Genomic DNA, 17,441 nt, shown 5'->3' with positions numbered 1-17,441 from the left:
GCAGTGCATAAAGACAAAAGGTGATAGTCTCAGTGCTCTGACCAATTTAACTTACAATAGAGAGCTGGACAGACAGGAACAGGCAGGTTTGTGACATCATTTACCTTAGATACAAAATTCACACTAATAAACTTTCTCAGTTTCTATGCTATTGTATTGGAAGCTCAATTATACATTTAAAATAAAATTTGTAATCCTACAGTACCATATTTCAACAATAACACATCAGAAAATTTTGTAATGCAAGATTTCGTTTAAGAATGAATTGATCTATACCTCTATGTTCCCCTTTTTTTGAGAACTTGTGAAATACTAAAGAAATGACACCTCCAGTATGCTGTCGGCACATAAAGTTGCAATGGTGGGGCATGTTCTGGGTAGCATATTTTAACAATTACACATCAGAAAATGTTGTATTGCAGGATTTCGTTTAAGAATGAATTCGTCTATACCTCTATGTGCTCGTTTTTTGGAGAACTTCTGAAATACTAAAGTAATGACACCTCCAGTATGCTTTTAAAGCACATACAGTTGCATGGAAGGGCATGTTCTGGGAACCATATTTCAACAATAACACATCAGAAAATGTTATAATGCAGGATTTTGTTTAAGAATGAATTTATTTATACCTTCACGTGTTCGTTTTTTTGAGAACTTCTGAAATAATAAAGTAATGACACCTCCAGTATGCTTTGTCGGCACATACAGTTGCATGGAAGGGCATGATCTGGGTACCATAATTTAACAATAACACATCAGAAAATGTGGTAATGCAGGATTTCGTTTAAGAATGAATTTATCTATATCTCTACGTGCTTGTTTTCTTTTTAACTTGTGAAATAATAAAGTAATGACACCTCCAGTATGCTTTGTCGGCACATTCAGTTGCCTGTTCTGGGTACCATATTTCAACAATAACGCATCAGAAAATGTTGTAATGCAAGATTTCCAATTTTTTTTGAGAACTTGTGAAATACTAAAGTAATGAGACCTCCAGTATGCATTGTCAGCACAAAAAGTTGCAATGTGGGTCATGTTCTGGGTACCATATTTCAACAATAACACATCAGAAAATGTTGTAATGCAATATTTCGTTTAAGAATGAATTTATCTATAACTCTACATTTCCATTTTTTTTCATTATGTTTGCAACTGAGATTTAATGTTATGTAATTTCTATTCTTTATTAGAAGTTATCCATTACTCCAGTCTAATATATATATATATATATATATATATATATATATATATATATATATATATATATATATATATGTACAGTGGGTATAGAAAAGAATCACCCCCTTTAAAATAATCACATTTTGTTGCTTTGTAGCCTAAAATTAAGACAGACACAGTTTTTGTTTCATTCAGCTGTATTTACTCAGTGCAACTTATAACATCCAAGTGAAAGATATAACACCAACATATCAGAAAAAAATTCAAAAAATCAAAAAGCATAATCACTGAGTTGGAAAAAGGATCACCCCCTTGTTTCAGTATTTTGTTGAAACACCTTTTTCTTTAATTACAGCCTTTAGTCTGTTGGGATATGTCTCTATTAACTTTGCACATCTAGACGTTGCAATATTTGACCACTCTTCTTTGCAGAACTGCTCAAGTTCAGTTAAATTTGATGGTGACCATTTGTGGACTGCTGTCTGAGTCATTCCACAGATCTTCAATGGGGTTTAAGTCTGGGCTCTGACTAGGCCATGCAAGGACATTCACCTTTTTCTCCTTCAACCACTGTGTTGTCAGTTTTGCTGTGTGCTTTGGGTCATTGTCTTGTTGGAAGGTAAATCTTCTTCACATTGACAACTTTCTGGCAGAGAGCAGCAGATTTTCCTCAAGAATGTGACGGTATTTTGCCCCATTTTTCCTTCTATCCTGACTAGTGCTCCAGTCCCTGCTGCAGAGAAACAACCCAATAATAACATGATATTACCACCTCCATGCTTTACTGTAGGAATGGTGTTGTTTGGATGGTGAGCTGTATTGGATTTTCGCCAGACATATCGTTTGGCGTTGAGGCCAAATAATTCAATTTTAGTCTCATCTGACCATAACACCTTTTTCCACGTGGCCTTAGAATCTTCAAGGTGTGTTTTGGCAAAGCTCAGTCGTGACTGCATGTGGCCTTTCTTGAGGAGTGGTTTTTTCTTGCAACCCCCCCATACAAGCCACATTTGTGGAGAATTTGTGATATTGTTGTCACATGCACACAATGACCACTCTTTGTCATGAATTCCTGCAACTGCTTCAGAGTTGCTGTAGGCCTCTTGGTAGCCTCTCTGACCAGTTTCCTCCTGGCTCTTTCATCCAGTTTGGAGCGACGTCCTGACCCAGGGAGGGTCTGTGTTGTACCAAATACCTTCCACTTCTTAATAATAGACTTCACTGTGCTTCTAGGCACTGATAAAGCCTTTGACATTTTTTTGTATGCATCTCCTGACTTGTGCCTGTCCACAACTTTATCCCGGAGATCTTTTGACAATGCCTTGCCACCCATAGTTGATTGTTTTCTTCAGTTACACTACCAAGGACTGAAATGCTTCAGGAAAAACTTGTTTCATGCTGAGCTAATCAAAATGACCACAGCTGATCACATTTGAAAGTCAATTGGCTTTGTGTGCTATTGAGAAGGTGATTAACTACACCTTGTTGGGTTTACAAGTCATTTTTAGGAGGGGGGTGATTCTTTTTCCAACTCAGTGATTCTGTTTTTTAATTTGTAAAAAAAAAAAAATTCTGACAAGTTGGTATTATATCTTTCACTTGGATGTGATAAGTTGTAAATACAGCTGAATAAAACAAAAATTATTTTTGTCCGTTTTCATTTCAGGCTGCAAAGCAACAAAATGTGATTATTTTAAAGGGGGGTGATTCTTTTCTATACCCACTGTATATATATATATATATATATATATATATATATATATATATATATATATATATATATATATATATATATATATATATATATGTTAGACTGGAGTAATGGATAACTTCTAATAAAGAATAGAAATTACATAACATTAAATCTCAGTTGCAAACATAATGCTACTTTTCTCCATACTTTTAAAAAGACATTTAGTAAGAAATGGAACTTAAATACAAAATAAGCACTCTGGTTGAATTTACCACGTAGCTTACAGCATTTATAGAGGCAGACAAGATAATGTTTACGGGAGTATATATTTTCACTGTTAAATGAAAAATGCTGCTCGATTCACAGGCTCATAATTCCTGTACAACTGTTCCTTTAAGGAAAACGGCAAAAAGCACCGAGGGGAGGGGAGGGGTTAACAACCATCCAACATTTTTAAGGTGGAACGAATAGTTTGACGAATAAGGAGCTGGCGAAAAAGGAGCTGGTCTCATCCCCGCCCCATCGTCCAGACTGCACTTTGGGGTGTATTCATTCAGAGGTGGACATCACACAAAACCCCGCCCATTCATTATTCCCCCTCCTCTCTCCAGTAATTGCTGCACGTAGCTGTGTGGTTTTGCTATACAATCGAGTGCGAAGTACATCACAATATAATGGAATGTTTGCATTCTCATCCGAAAGTTGCAGAACAATTCATTTTCTGTAAAGAACACTCATTTTTCCCACCACAGCTGGCAACGTTCTCAGACTCTGTACCGTTTCCATTACAGCATCCATTTATATTATTAGTACTTGCAGCCACTTCATCCTTCTCATTTTGCGAGATTTGTCAAATGTCCCCCGACTGAAAACTTTTTAAAAGAAAACCCACCACTTCGGGTTGACTTTGCACCAGAGCCATCCTTTTTATTTTGTTTTTTTGCGAGATCCGATCTGTTATCCAGATACAGAAGCCACTTGATGTGGACACACTGAAAAAAATTATTCTGACTCCTTGTAAATGTTACATGTTTTTAAATGGTTAATTTCACTGATTTTAATGTGTTATTTAATCCTACTTATTTTTTATTAGTAATTTTCAAATTCACTGCCCTTGTTTAAAACAAGTTAATTTTATTCAATTAAAAGTAATTAGAAAAAAATATGTTTAATTTAAAATTGTGGCAACAGACTACAGGCAATATTATTAATTAAATTTAACACATTAGAATTGAGTAATAATTAATCAAAATAATTCCTTAAAAGTTGACCATTTTCAAATGAGTAAACTGAGAGAGACTGATTGGTCGTCTGAGTAAAATGAGCCCGCCCCCTTGACACTGTGATCCAGAGCTATGTTCAATACAAAATCCCTATGCATTTTAAACAAAAATAACAGACGGACATCAAAGAAGAAGTAATACGTCTTTATTTTAATTGGCAACATTGAAGATACCTGATGTTAACAAGCAGAATCACTGAAGGAGAAAACCGTAATTTGGTGTCACCATTATGGAGATTAGTGTTTGTTTTAGTTGGTCTCTTGACCCTTAACCAATGATGGGCGATACTGTAAATTTCTGTATCGATACGATACCAAGTAAATACAGGGCTAGTATCGCCGATACCGATACTTTTTCATTTTAAAAGCATGCATTTGAACTTGTATGCACTTACAGCAGTGTGTCATGATTTATGAGGTGAATGCATCATTAATATGCTAAACCTGAGCACGTTTTCATGACTACTAGGCCTAAATATTTTGTGATCTGTGCTCTCAACTCCCCTTTAATTAGTCAGTGACTTTTACAAAACTACCCAAATTATAGTACTAGCCTACTGTTCAAAAGTTTGGGGTCTGTAAGATTTTTATTTCTCTTAGTAAAAACAATAATATTACAATTTAACAATTTAACATAGGCTATCTGTTTTCTATGCTATAGTAAACTGTAATTTATTCATGTGATCAAAGCTAAATTTTCGGCATCATTACTCCAGTCATGATGATAATTCATTTTAATATGCTGATTTGCTGCTCAGGAAACATTTCTTATTATTATCAATGTTGAAAACAGTTTCATATTTTGTTGGAAACCATGATACATTTTATGCAGAATTATTTGATGAACAAAGTTGAAAGAACAGCATTTATATGAAGTAGATTTTTTTTTACAGTGTAAAACCCTTGACTGTCACTTTTGATCAATTTAATGTATCGATCCTTGTTGAATAAAAATATTAATTTCATTAAAAAGATCTTACTGACGTCAACATTTTAAACCATTATGTACAGTTTTGGTTTGTTTATTGCGAAATAACTCCCGATTGTTTCTCTGTCATCTAAGCAAGGCTTCGTTTCCCAAACGCACTGGGCCTGTGAGCTCAGCGAAGCACCAGCATCGAACGCTCTCTGTGATTGATTGGTTTCGTCTTGTATACAGATGACTAGGAGAAAAGGTTCTATCCTACACAATTACCCGCTAACATTCGCTTATTTTTCCACTTAGAAGCTTATTTTACGCACTGAATTGCATGCTAAATTAATAAAAAATTACTGGTAAAAAAAACACACATTTGGATCGATATTTTTGTGTGATGATCGATCCTTTTCGATACCACGTCAGTATCGAAGTATCGACACTTCAGGATCGATCCGCCCATCACTACCCTTAACTCTTTAACTTCAGTATTTTGTTTAACTGCTGTACTTGACTGAGTCATAACAGCCAGATGAACAAATAGCAAAGATCTGCTGATGGCGTTGTTATTTAGCAATCATTCTTTCACAATCATTTGACCTCAATCACTGAATTTTGTTTGAACTGCAGCATGTCTTATAATTGTCACCATTGTTAAGAGTCATAGGCTGATTCTTGAAAATATTGAGTAAATTCAACTCATAATAATTTAGCTACACATGAATATAATTAATCTGAAATTACTTATAAAATATAAGTACAACCATTTACAAAATATAAGTACAGTCAACTTAAAAATATATCTGGATTTATATAATTTTATTTCGTGCAACCCCTTGACATAATAAAATTAAGTCAAGTCAAGTCAACATAACATTTTTTTCAGTGCAGGTGTAAACGCACCTTGTCCTGATTGGCTTATGATCCGATCTGCTTGATCGGATCACAGTGATCGCATGGTAATGCCAAGTGTAAACGCAGCCTATGTGCCATGGTAAGTTGTAATATGCTTATTTTGTGTATATATCTGATTTATCTAATATGGGATGCGTTTGGTTGAGTAAATGAACGATGCGCTTCATTGTACCGGTGATCATCTTTATCTTTAGCGTGCGCAGTTCAAACAGCAATGCACATTTATAACTATAATTGGGACTGTCATATACATGCAATTATAATGCGAACTCAATTGTAATAAAACGTTGTGAATTATCTGGGTTTAGTTGCCGTTTCAGTAGGTTTTTGTGGCAATAGCGCGTCCAGAACGGGTTACACATTCTGACCAGCACAGTCAAGTTCACTTGTGCATGCACATAATTTTGTGCAGATATTCGTCGTTGTTACAATCCGTTTCAGGTTTAGAAGCAGGAAAGGAAGGTAACAAAAGTTGTGGGGAGAGAGAAATCCCTTCTCCAGGTCCCAGGACAAGCACATATTACAAGGACACCAGTTTGTAAAGTAAAAAGATTTCACAAGGTTTATTTTTACATAATCAGTGGGATATAAAGATAGGACTTCGGGAGGGGAAACGGCCAAAATAACAAACAATAAAATGACTTACCGAGCTTCAAAAGTAAAATAAATCAAAAGGCAAACACTTCCCTCACTTCCTCTCTATATAACACAGGAGAAAACTAATTCTCAAATAAAATGGCATCCTCCTCCCTACAAATTATCCCAATAAAGAAACAACCAAACAGTAAATTAACTTAAAAGAAAAACATGATGATGATGATGATGTTAACTATAAACACAAGGTTACCATAAAGTCTAATTTGTTAATGCATTAACTAACATGAACTAACAGAGAGCAATAGCCTTTGTTAATGTTAGTTAATAAAATAGCCTATTTGTGTTCATGTTAGTTCATAGTGCATTAACTAATGTTGCTTCATGTTAACTAATGCTAACAAAATGAAACCTTATTATAAAGTGTTACCATTTTTTTAATAAAGAAAGTTGGCCATAGGAATGTATAATTAATTTGAAAAGACAAGGCTACTGTATTGTATATGTTGGATTTATGTTGAAGTGTTTGGAACATGGCTTTTAATGACGAGCCTTTTGTATTCAGGCTATCAAAGTCTTTAGTTTCATCAGCCAATATCGGTTATCGGCTTTCAAATGTAAAGAATTATAAGTATCGGTCAAAATGTTCATATTGGTGCATCCCTACTACTATTACATAAGTCTACTATATTCAACATCTAAATGCAAAATCTACTTATCTTCCACAGTGCGGCAGCAGGATATGAAGAGTTTTACTGACAGCTTGAATTCTGCAGTATCAACGTTGACATCCAAACTGAATGATGCAGGTGTTGAAATCATTTTAATAATCTCACGTACTTCTACATGCATCTACACTCTTAAAAATAAAACTTCCAAAAGAATTAGAAATGAAAAGGTTTTCACAGCGATTCAATAGAAGCAATTTTTTTAGTTCCTCAAAGAAGCTTTTAGTGAACTTTCTTAAAAGGACCATTTGTAAAACATTGTAAAAATCTTAAGAACATTTTTACACTATGAAGAACCTTTTGAGGAATGGAAAGATTACATGCATGTTAAAGGTTCTTCTTGGAACCTTAGATGTCTATAAAGAACCTTTATATTTAAGAGTGTAGCGCTACTTTAATATATCGGACAAATTTTCTTATCGGGCAGATAGTGATAACATTATTAATGATCATATATCGGCTGATACCAATGTAGTGGCCGATATATCGTGCATCCCTAATTAATTTAATGATGTCTTTACTACCTGTCTGGACTTTGAAAGTGGTAGTTGCATAGACTGTCAATGGAGGGGAAAGAAATCTCTCATGAAATCTCTCTTCATTAAAAAGATGTTCGTTTGTGTTCCGAAGATGAACGAAAGTCTTTAGGGTTTGGAATGACATGAGTGTGAGTTTTTAATGACCAGACTTTCATTTCAACAGACCCTTTAAATCTGCTCTTATTTTGCATGTTTTCTCTCTCTCTCACGCAGACGTCCCTGTAACCTGTAAATCTGGCTGGATATTGTACAAAAGCAGCTGTTTCTTGTTCTCCAATAATAAACTCAGCTGGACTGAGGCACAAGATTACTGCAAAGCACAGGGCACGTTACTCCTCAAAATAGAAGAGGACGACGAGGAGTGGGTGTGTAACGTTCATGCGCATAACATAGCATTTTGATTTTACTTTAAAAAAATCTGTTTCTATCTTCCCCCTAGGCATTTCTGAAAAAACATACCATATCCGAGCACTACTGGGTCGGTCTAACGGATCAGAACACAGGCCAGTGGAGATGGGCGGATGACACTCCTTACAATATGAACAAAGAGTGAGCTGATTCATGCATTATTCACTTTGATTCACAAAAACATTTCTTAGCAAACATGCACTAAAATACCATGCATTTAAATATACATTTGAATCATATGCATAATCCTTTTAGAGGTTTACCAAATTTTGGCCTCAAGATGGTATTACTTTTACATGTTTATCCCTAAATATGATCTAATATCCACTTTATTTTCCATGGCGTAAAGCAGTGTTTCTCAGCCCTGCTCCTGAAGGACCCCCAACACTGCACGTTTTCTTTGTCTCCCTAATCAAACATACCTGATTCATCTCATCAGCTCATCACATGGGGATATGTGATAATGAGCTGATGAGTTCAATAATTTATTTAATTATATATGCTTGTTTTATTCATATATATATATATATATATATATATATATATATATATATATATATATGTTTTTTTTTTTTTACATTTTTTATATATATATATAATAATAATAATAATAATAATAATGCATTTTATTTAAAAGCGCCTTTCTGGACACTCAAGGTCGCTGTACAAAGTAAAAAAACACCAGAATATGTAAAATTAATCAAGAGAATAAAATAAAACATAAAGCATAGCACAAATACAAGTAAACAGGACAATGGATATTTCACAGTAAATAAGATATTTTGAACAGGTAAGTCTTGAGTATGGATTTGAATTCTGTGAGCGAGTTTATGTTCCTAATGTGAGATGGAAGAGAGTTCCACAGTTTGGGTGCAGAGCAGCAGAAGGCTCTGCTCCCCATAGTACTGAGGCGGACAGAAGGAACAAAGAGATGAGTGGAAGAAGAGGATCGGAGAGTGCGGGACAGGGTAACAACATGGAGGAGATCAGAGATGTAAGGAGAAGCAAGATTATGGATGGCCCTGTAAGTAAGCAAGAGAATTTTTAACTCAATTCTACGTTGAACCGGTAGCCAATGTAATTGTTGAAGAATAGGAGTAATATGGTGAGTAAAGGGAGGTTTGATTATAACACGTGCTGCCGAATTCTGGACCAACTGGATTTTATGTAGGGTTTTATGAGGGAGACCAAAAAGAAGAGAATTAAAGTAGTCAATACGCGAAGTAACCATGCTGTGAACAAGGATGGAAGCAGAGTCAATGGTAAGGGAGGGGCGGAGACCGTTGATATTACGGAGATGGAAATAAGCTGACCGTGTAATGCTATTAATGTGAGATTGAAAAGATAGTGTACTGTCGAGGATGACACCCAGACTCTTGACCTGAGGGGAGGGGAAAACTGCGGTATCATCAATAAGGAGAGAAAAACTGTCAAATTTAGAGAGTGTATTTTTAGTGCCATATATATATATACCCCTGACATGTTTGGTTATGTTCTAAAAAAAAGAAGAACAAAAGAAAAGAAAAGGGCACTACATGGTAAAGCTATTTGACCTAGAAACCAATGTGTTTATGAATATGATAATTAAAATAATGTGATAACAAATTGCAATATTAAGCATAACAGACTGTTTGTAAAGGTAAAACCAGACACCGGAAGCCTCAAACATTCAAGTCAGAAATGGCCAATCTACTCTTTTCCAATTACTTCCTATAATAACCATGAGTAGGAAAGGAAGCAGCTATACTTCAAGATAATGTTCTTCACGCTTTTGCTTGTCAAATAAATGCATCTTGCATTAAACAAATTTCACCTGGTTGTCATTATTCACAGACGCTGGGCTCCCGGGCAGCCGGATGACTGGAAAGATCACGGTCCGGGAGAGAAAGGAGAGGATTGTGGGCAGATTACATATACTGGGAAATTAAATGACGGCCACTGCTCCAGCAAAATTCATTTGCAGAGTGTAATTCTGAATCTGAAAAGAGTGGTTGTGTTGGCCCCTATGGAATTTTACAAAATTCTGTTACATTTACATTTTTCTGGATTCCATTTTTTCACCCGTTCAAAATATTAATGGCTAAGTTAAATTTGAGTGATCAAAAAGCATGTTGTCACAACTCAGAATGACACAAACAGGTAACGTAACAAGAGGTTTTATTTAATAGCACTCAGGAACAGATACGGCAGGTGAGTAGCAGGTTTGCTGTGTGAAATGAATGGAATGAGATGCGTTGATGGTAGGGATGGCTGACGCGAAACAGTCGTTCCGAAGCTTTGCGAGATCCCGAAGCGCAGATGTTTCGAAACACTGATTCGAAGCGTGATTCAAAACACCCATGTCACGTGACTATGGCCAAACGAAGCCTCGAAGTGTTTCACTAAATGTTTCATTAGGTGTGATCCGCCGAATCAGCGTTTGATTGACACGGTCGGAAACAGACCACACAATCGCACATCTGTATAAAAGTGAAATCAACGCATATTGACCTCGTGGGTTTTTGTGAGAGGAGTTTGATTTTGAGATAGCGGATTTTTGGTGATATAGTGACATTTATAGTGCGATTTGTTTAGTTATATTTAGGCTTACATTTAAATTTACACAACACATTGACTGATAGGCTAGAGACACAGAGTATAGGCCTACATATAGTGACTGATTAATAGATACATAGATACAAATATATATAGACAGCTAGATTAATACATAGAGATAGATAGATAGGTAGATAGATAGATAGATAGATAGATAGATAGATAGATAGATAGATAGATAGATAGATAGATAGATAGATAGATAGATAGATAGATAGATAGATAGCCTACATATATAAATACATAGCTAGATTATAGATGCATACAGGGCTCTCAAGTCTCACGCATTGGGCGTGAGACACACGCATTTCAACCCGTTCACACGCTCACACGCCACACCTTGTATTTCTCACGCTGAGGAGAAAGGGAACTTGTCCCGCTATACAATTAATGGACGAGGCGCAGGCAAACGGAGGGAAGTTCTCTGCCGAGTTCATAGCATCTGTCTCGAGTTATACAGAGTTAAATGCTAGCTACCAGCCAATCAGAAATTAGAATGAGTTCTTTCCGGGTAAATTATGTGTTCCCGCTGCAAGCTCGTTCGTTACTAGACAACACGCGCGCACAAGGAGTGGAAGTTGAAAGAGCACGATCTGATGAATGCGGTTTGCGGACATCTTCATTTATTTTTTATTTTTTTAGCATTTTGATTTTACGATTCCTGGACGATATCTCTTGCCTGTGATCAAAGACAGTGAGACCTGATGTTGAGGAGTATAGCCAAATTCGTGCTAAATTATTTTTGATGCATTCAAAAACTCTCCAACTGCTTTTAAAGGGGTCATCGGATGCAAAATATACTTTTATATGGTATTTGCAAATAAATGTGTCTTTGCAGTGTGTGGACACAATCACCATGCAATGAAAAAAATCCATTCACTTTTTTTTAATCCTCAAAAAGCCAAAAAGTTGTTGCTCATTATCATTTAAAGAGACATGCACCGAAACGGGTCACTGTGAACACAGCTGTTTTTGAAGAGGTAAAAAGGGTGTTGTTTTACACAACCATTGCGAAATTTTAACCAAAGTATGTTACAAACTTGACATGAAGACCCAAAAGAATCATACCAACTTGTGGAAAATGGGCATCCGATGACCCCTGTAAAGGTGACCGGTTTGGGTCTTGACATACATGCTCACAAGTTGTTATGACACAATGTTATGTACATTGATTACTGATGTTACGTTGGCTTGTTTGGGGTCAAATTTATTTTTATTTTTCAATACATTTGTATTTTTTAAATATAACTATTTATTTTATTTGGATGAATTTGTCTTTTTTTTCAGATTTAACAATTGTTATAATTTCCATTTGTGCTGGTCAATTATGAACAATAGGCAAAATTGAACTGCTAGCAAAAATTGAAGCGAATTTGGTTGGGTCGAGGGACCGCTGCTGCAAATATTTGGGTGGCTCCTCCCCTAAATCTCACTCTAAACTTTTGATAAAACTTGAGAGCCCTGTGCATAGATTATAGATACATATCTAAATACATATATTATAGATACATATTATATATACATATCTAAATGATAGATTGTAGAAACATATATCTAATTACATAGATAGATTAGAGATACATATCTAGATAGATTTGGATAGATAAATAAAATGGAGGCTCCCCAGAAGAGATGCCGTACATCTGTGGTGTGGGAGCATTTCCATTTAGAAACCCCAAATAAAGTGAGATGTGTGTATTGTGATCGGCACCTTGCCTACTGCAACAATACATCATCCATGATGCGCCATTTGAGGAGCACTTATCCTGCCATTTTGCAGGGTGCAGAGGATGGCATTCCCCCTGTACCTAGGCCTGCTACTGACACTGCTGGGCCATCTAAGCAAGGTATGCATAGATGTATCCATCACCATCAACACCAGTAGAAACACAGGGCATTTTATGGGAACTTTTTGACACTCGTATCCATCAAACCCAGATGATACACAATGCTTCCATTGATGCCACAGTGGAAGTGAAAAAATACATCAACGATGCGTATTTGCCCAGAACTCATGATCCACTAATTTACTTGAAAGAGAGAGCAGTAATCTTTCCTCATTTGTATGTCCTAGCTAAAAAATATCTTTGCATGCCAGCAACAAGTGTCCCTTGTGAGAGGATTTTTTCAAAGGCTGGAGAAATTATCTGTAAAAAAAGAAGTAGGCGAAGTCCTTCCACAGCAGAAAAATTAATATTTTTGAATAAAGATATGTAAAAAAGTGAGACATTGTGGCTTGATTTAATTTATTAATATTCATTTTGCAGGACCAAAATAACATTATGCACAGGGAGGAGCCTATAGGTTACAAGATTCACATATTAGAAAAGTACAATAATAAAAAAACAACAAATTTTCATGGCTCGTCAAGGTTGTTTCAGATCAACACCTGCAAGTGACCACTAGGTGTCACCGTTGAGACGGGTGTCGGATTGATTCGAAGCCTCGAAACAATATGGACCATTTGGTTCAACTGTTTCATTGCTTCACGAAGCCTCGATCTGCCCATCACTAGTTGATGGTAACTGAGTCTCATATCTGATGCAGGATGGTGATGATGAAGCAGAAGGCTGATGACTGAACTGGAGAAGGAGACTGGATCTTGGTCACTGACGGGTGAGTATCACAACAGGTGAGTGTTGGGCTGGTCTTTGAGAGATTTCCCGAAGGAGAGTCAGGTTGTCGCATGAGTCGACGAGACCAGACAACTGAGTGGGTGAAGTGGTGTGGTATTTAAGGTAAGAGTGGAGTGAGTGCAGATAGGTGGCAGGTGAGGGTGACAGGTGCAGGTGATTAGTATTCTGGTGATGCGGAACAAGTGGGCGGAGTGTAGAGGTCTGGCGCTGATACTGGTGTCTCTGTGACACATGTCTAATTAATTTAAATCATTTAACAACAATATATTAAAAGTTTAACAAAAAATTACATGTTTAGGGCCCTATGAATTAGGAATATTTTTTTTTTTTACCAAATTCTGTTTTAACTGTCATGAACCAGAGTTTTTTTTCTCACCACACCATTGTCATTGTCACCACACCTGTTTTCTCTTAACCTGATTTTGTCTGCTACTTCTTGTCATCATTCTCTCTGTTTCATTGCAAGATTATTATTACTTTGTAAGGCTCGTTCCTGTATGTTCTGCAGTCTCAGTCTACTCTGCCTGCCTCATCGGAATTATCAACTCGTCTTGTCCTGTCTACGTATATTGTGTTCTGCCCACCAATCCAGCTGCCTGTGGTCTTCGACTACTACTACTACTCAACCTGCTGCTCGATGACTACTACTCTGGGTCTGAGATATCTCTGCTGACCACTGCTACCCAGCCTGGGCATCACCGCTTTCTGTTTCATTATACCAAGCTATTGAGATACCAGTTCAGCGCCAGACTGGCAGCTGACTGATTTGTTCATTTCTTTATTAAAGACTTTGTTATTACCTGCTTTCGCTCTTGGGTCCTCTGTTTATCCTGACATTAATGGCTAATTAATTGAATTCATAAAAATAAATTATTAACATGGAAGAGAATTTTTTGATTGTTCCTTAAAAATTGTTATTAGTGTTAGTATTATTAATACATTGAGACGTATCTAAATTCTACTGTACTGTTGGACAGGTTGCTATGAAAACTTTGGAGTTTCTGTGCGTTTATGATATAATTTTCTCAAATGAAGTGGTAAATGCTGATGAAGTGACTCTCAGAGTGGCTCTGGAGCTGAAGTTCATGCATTCATGTCCTTATATGAGGCCGCAGAGGGTGAAAACACCACGAGAATCACGACAAATTCCATAAAATACAGCATTATAGAGTAAATTACGTTTTTATGTCTGGATTCCGTCAAGAAATAGTACAGCTCATAATAGATGCATTATGCTGATAGCCACTCATCGGTACGCTTAAAAAGAGGTCTGATGAGAAGTATTTTCATGCACCTGTATTAAAATTAAGATACAGGATTATTCAGGGCAGACTCAAACTTTATGCTCCTAATAGCTTATTGCATCTGTTCATTTGGACATTCTGTCTTTATTTGCCCAGCAGCTCGATATTAAATTATCCTTAGAAACAGTTACAGATCAAGTTTTACATATGAATTGGTCTCGCTTCCCTAATTCAGTATATTTTTACATGTTTGAAAGTCCAAGCTCAGCACAAAAGCAGTGTTTGGCACATTCAGCTAAATGATTTCATTAGAAGTGCTATTTTAAATGGTAAAAAGGAAAATTCCCCAGAACCTTCAGAAAGAATTAAGACGCTTACAGAGTCACACAAGTAAAAGGACCAAATAGCAAGACAATGCATAGGACGGTGGATCTTTAAATGAAACAAAATAACCTAGATCCATGCTGCCCTACAAAGGCAAAAAACCTTAAGTCGCTAGAGTGTGGAACTGAGAAAAATAACTTTAAAGATTTTTAGTTGTCCCGCCTAATTAATTATAGGTAGAACACTGGAAATCTGGCAATTAGATATTTTAGTAATGACAATTATCTACATAAAAAAACATTGAGCTCAAACTTGACTTTTGACCACTATTTAAAAGTTACTGTACTCTGCCTTTGAATTGTCAGCAAAAAGCGAGAAGTCATGCCAAGGCAAAAGGCAGTAACTTCCACATTATCAATATTTGGTTGCTGATCACCATTAACAAAATCATCATAGTAATACCTGCATAAAATCTAGTGATCATAGCATTTATTTTGTATGATTTACAATTACTTATAGACATCTACTTATTGCTATGCAGTGCTTTGGTTGCATTCTGGTGGTATTATTAATACATTAGACATGACAAAATACCTCCATAGCTGTAAAGAGTATATTCAATTGGTACCGAGTGGCATAAGACTTGCTAAACTCGCGTTCAAAATGATCACGATCAAACAGATCCTCGCGCACATTCGAACTGGGGACTGGAAAATAATTTCCGTGTTCGAAGGTGTCACGCTCCTCGTACGTTCACGAAAAGTAGCCTACAGAGTACGAACGCGCAGTCCTTTCCCCATTGAGACTCAGTGGGGACCGCGTTCTGGACTACCTAGATGAATGCATTTATAGCACAACCTTCAGTGTTCTGCATCTTGACTTTTCAGTATGCGGTGGTTTCAGCTGTCTGCCCTATTATTGTGCTAGTGCACTTCGCTCGTGATTGGTCAGGGCGGTGCTAAAGGCGCCGGCGAAGTTTTGCCAGTCTGCCAGCTAGATGCATGATTGTTTCAACCAGGTCCGGTACCCGAACTGGGTGAGGCGGGGCTTTAGTTCTTTGTAGGCTACTATTCACCTGCTACGGCATGTGTAACATTTTTCTGTGAACTCTGCATACAGGTGCTGGTCATATAATTAGAATATCATCAAAAAGTTGATTTATTTCTGTAATTCCATTCAAAAAGTGAAATTTGGATAGTATATTCATTCATTACACACAGACTGATATATTGCAAATGTTTATTTCATTTAATTGCGATGATTAAAAGTGACAACTAATGAAAATCCCAAATTCAGTATCTCCGAAAATTTGAATATTAGTTAAGACCAACACCAAAAAAGGATTTTTAGAAATGTTGGCCAACTGAAAAGTATGAACATGAAAAGTATGAGCATGTACAGCACTCAATACTTAGTTGGGGCTCCTTTTGCCTGAATTACTGCAGCAATGCGGCGTGGCATGGAGTCGATCAGTCTGTGGCACTGAAAAAACTGACAAAAGGTCATTGCTAAAGAGCCTGGCTGTTCACAGAGCTGTCCAAGCACATTAATAGAGAGGCGAAGTGAAGGAAAAGATGTGGTAGAAAAAAGTGTACAAGCAATAGGGATAACCGCACCCTGGAGAGGATTGTGAAACAAAACCCATTCAAAAATGTGGGGGAGATTCACAAAGAGTGGACTGCAGCTGGAGTCAGTGCTTCAAGAACCACTACACACAGACGTTTGCAAGACATGGGTTTCAGCTGTCGCATTCCTTGTGTCAAGCCACTCTTGAACAAGACAGAGCGTCAGAAGCATCTCGCCTGGGCTAAAGACAAAAAGGACTGGACTGCTGCTGAGAGGTCCAAAGTTATGTTCTCTGATGAAAGTAAATTTTGCATTTCCTTTGGAAATCAAGGTCCCAGAGTCTGGAGGAAGAGAGGAGAGGCACAGAATCCACGTTGCTTGAAGTCCAGTGTAAAGTTTCCACAGTCCGTGATGGTTTGGGGTGCCATGTCATCTGCTGGTGTTGGTCCACTGTGTTTTCTGAGGTCCAAGGTCAACGCAGCCATCTACCAGGAGGTTTAAGAGCACTTCATGCTTCCTGCTACTGACCAACTTTATGGAGATGCAGATTTCATTTTCCAACAGGACTTTGCACCTGCACACAGTGCCAAAGCTACCAGTACCTGGTCTAAGGACCATGGTATCCCTGTTCTTAATTGGCCTGCAAACTCGCCTGACCTTAACCCTATAGAAAATCTATGGGGTATTGTGAAGAGGAAGATGCGACAAGCCAGACCCAACAATGCAGAAGAGCTGAAGGCCACTATCAGAGTAACCTGGGCTCTCATAACACCTGAGCAATGCCACAGACTGATCGACTCCATGCCACGCCGCATTGCTGCA

The 17,441-nt window shown here is 37.0% G+C and overlaps 1 protein-coding gene across 3 annotated transcripts in view; it reads left to right on the top strand.

The window, feature by feature from the left end:
* LOC143732137 (asialoglycoprotein receptor 2-like) overlaps positions 1-17,441 on the top strand; it is a 43,769-nt gene that overhangs the window by 12,356 nt on the left and 13,972 nt on the right. Inside the window, exons 1-2 of one of the 3 annotated variants that reach the window (XM_077222891.1) lie at positions 8,041-8,211; positions 8,286-8,395. The exons of 1 other annotated variant lie outside the window; for it this stretch is intronic. The gene's annotated coding sequence lies outside the window, so the exon portion shown is untranslated. Of the gene's footprint in view, positions 1-8,040; positions 8,212-8,285; positions 8,396-17,441 lie in introns of those variants that run through there. One more of the 3 variants, XM_077222874.1, reaches the window with a different exon arrangement.

This window comes from Siphateles boraxobius, unplaced genomic scaffold, assembly GCF_051911475.1.
Source record: "Siphateles boraxobius isolate OS27281-9 unplaced genomic scaffold, OSU_SipBor_1 120, whole genome shotgun sequence".
Taxonomy (NCBI): Eukaryota; Metazoa; Chordata; class Actinopteri; order Cypriniformes; family Leuciscidae; genus Siphateles; species Siphateles boraxobius.
Note: the sequence above shows the minus strand (reverse complement) of the source record. Positions and strands in the feature narration are given on the sequence as shown.